Here is a 2899-nt window from a genome sequence, read left to right as displayed (position 1 = left end):
CGCCCATCTCGGCCTCCCAAAGTGCTGGGATTACAGGCTTGAGCCACCGCGCCCAGCCAAGTGTAACAAATTTAAAAGGCGATTTTAAGGCCGAGCGGGTGTGGTGGCTCACACCTGTAATCCTAGCACTTTGGGAGGCTGAGGTGGGTGGATCACCTGAGGTCAGGAATTTGAGACCAGCCTGGTCAAATGGTGAAATCCCATCTCTACTAAAAATACAAAAATTAGCTAGGTGTGGGGGTGTGCGCCTGTAGAGGTAGGAGAATTGCTTGAACCTGGGAGGTAGAGGTTGCAGTGAGCCAAGATTGCACCAGGGCCCGGTGTCACTCCAGCCTGGGTGACAGAGCGAGACTGCATCTCGAAAAACAAAGAAACAACAACAAAAAAAAACAGACAATTTTAATAGCAGTATCATATGCCATATCTATGAATCTCTCACGCCTTGCTCACTCCAACATTCTTGGACATGTAAGTCGACAGTGTCATCTTGGTGCACAGTTTCAGAAATTGTCCTGAATCCAGGCTTTAGAAATGTATCCTGGGGCCGGATGCAGTGGCTCATGCCTATAATCCTAGCACTTTGGGAGGCTGAGGCAGACAGCTCACTTGAGGTCAGAAGTTTGAGACCAGCCTGGTCAACAATACCCAACCCTATCTCTACTAGAAATACAAAAAGTAGCCAGGTGTTGTGGCACATGCTTGTAATCCCAGCTACTGAGGAGGTTGAGGCAGGAGGAGGATCACTTGAACCCGGGAGGGGGAAGCTGCAAGTGAGCCGAGATGGAGCCACTGCACTCCAAGCCTGGGTGACAGTGTGAGACTCTGTTTCCAGAAAAAAAAAGAAATGCATCCGGGATCTGTCCATCCACGGGTGCTGATATGGTTTGGCTGTGTCCGCAATGAAATCTCAACTTGAATTTTATCTCCCAGAATTCCCAAGTGTTGTGGGAGGGACCCTGGAAGGTAATTGAATCAAGGGGCAGGTCTTTCCCAAAAATAAGTCTCACAAGAACTGATGGGTTTATCAGGGGTTTCTGCTTTTGCTTCTTCCTCATTTTCTCTGGCCCTCACTGTGTAAGAAGTGCTTTTCACCTCCCGCCATGATTCTGAGGCCTCCCCAGCCATATGGGACTGTAAGTCCAATTTAACTTCTTTTACGTCCCAGTCTTGGGTATGTCTTTATCAGCAGCATGAAAACAGAATAATACAGGTGCTGTCACGGTGAATGTTGCTTGCCAGTCAGGTGCTCCTGTTCTCAGGTCTCACCATCCTGTCCTAGCGAATCATGCACATGGAAGTGCTCATCCAGGTGGGATATGAGCCTCTTCCCCCAACAGGACGAAATATTTTGGGGTGGCAAGTATGTCAGCTTTCTCGTTTCTTTTGTTATGCTCTGAACATTGCCAGCATTGACAGGAGGCATGGGTTGCTCACAGGCTTAACTCCATGACTGCATTCGGGGGTCCTTGGAACTGTGGTCCATGGTAAAGTTTTATAGCATTACCAGGAGTGTGACAAGGGTGAGAAGTTAGGACCTGGATATGAACAAAAAGAAATCTCATCTTCCTTTGACCAAATGATCAAGGAAACAACTCAAGAGATGATCGTTTGTTCAGCTGCTGCCCTTATCACGTCCCTTCCATGTGCTCACTCTAAGATCTATGGCACAATTCACTGGGAAAGAATCCAAGTTCTGTGGACTTTGTGACACCATACTAACCATTTATCAGAAAGAGGGTATCCTAGGATTTTTCCCAGGTCTTGTTCCTCACCTCCTAGGTGACGACATTTCTTTGTGGCTGTGTGACTCACTAGCCTACCACCTTGTTGATACCTATGCAATGGACAGTGGGGTTTCTATCATGAATGAAACGAAGAGTTATTCTCAAGCTGTCACAGGATTTTTTTTGCCAGTATGTTGACCTATCCCTTTGTGATTGTCTCCCATCTTATGGCTGTTAACAACTGTGGTCTTGCTGGTGGATGCCCTCCTTACTCCCCAATATATACTTCTTGGATAGATTGCTGAGGTATGCTACGAAGAGAAGAAATATGAGCCTAGGAAATAGCTTGTTTTTCCAGATACAAGCCCTTTGGGAAGAGAAGACTTATTGTTGTGACCTGAGAATGTTAATATGAAGATGTGGGGCAGGGACTGTGACATTTCTATAGTTTCAGATGCACAGGATTATAGGAGAGAATGTTGATTTGTATATAATTTGGCATGCTTTCGAAATAGTCATTTACTCTTGGGGAAAAGCAGAAATGTATCCTGGGTCTCAGGGACAAACATATTAAGGCTCTTTATATAATTTCACACATTACAGATATTACAGGATAATTTTCAAAAATAGGAGGCTGAGGTGGGAGGATTGCCTGAGCTCAGGAGTGAACCCAGGAGGAGTTGGAGGCTGCAGTGAGCTATGATTTCACCACTGCACTCCAACCTGGGTAACAGTGAGACCCTGTCTGAGGAAAACAAAAAATCAAAAATAGGTACAACCATAACTGTTATACTGATACTAACTCATGTTAAAAAACAAGGTTTCACTTGGGCCACAAAACAAGACCTGATCTCTACAAAAAAATAAAATTAGCCATGTGTGGTGGCACATATCTGTAGTCCCAGCTACTCGGGAGGCTGAGGTGGGAGGATCATTTGAGCCCAGGAAGTTGAGGCTGCAACGAGTTGAGATTGCCCCTGCACTCCAGCCTCAGTGACAAAGCAACGCCCTGTCTCAAAAAGAAAAAAAAAAAAAAAAATCCTCCCTTTTTTCTTTTTTTCGAGACACAGTCTTGCTTTGCCACCCAGGCTGAAGTGCAGTGGTGCGATCTTGGCTCACTGCAAGCTCTGCCTCCCGGGTTCACGCCATTCTGCCTCAGCCTCCCAAGTAGCTGG

The 2899-nt window shown here is 46.1% G+C and overlaps 1 pseudogene; it reads left to right on the top strand.

The window, feature by feature from the left end:
• Window positions 1-1225: 1225 nt before the first annotated feature.
• On the top strand, window positions 1226-2139 carry LOC105543879 (annotated as a pseudogene).
• Window positions 2140-2899: the final 760 nt, after the last annotated feature.

Source organism: Mandrillus leucophaeus, unplaced genomic scaffold (assembly GCF_000951045.1).
Source record: "Mandrillus leucophaeus isolate KB7577 unplaced genomic scaffold, Mleu.le_1.0 Scaffold291, whole genome shotgun sequence".
Lineage (NCBI taxonomy): Eukaryota > Metazoa > Chordata > Mammalia > Primates > Cercopithecidae > Mandrillus > Mandrillus leucophaeus.
This window is presented reverse-complemented; position numbering and strand designations above follow the sequence as displayed.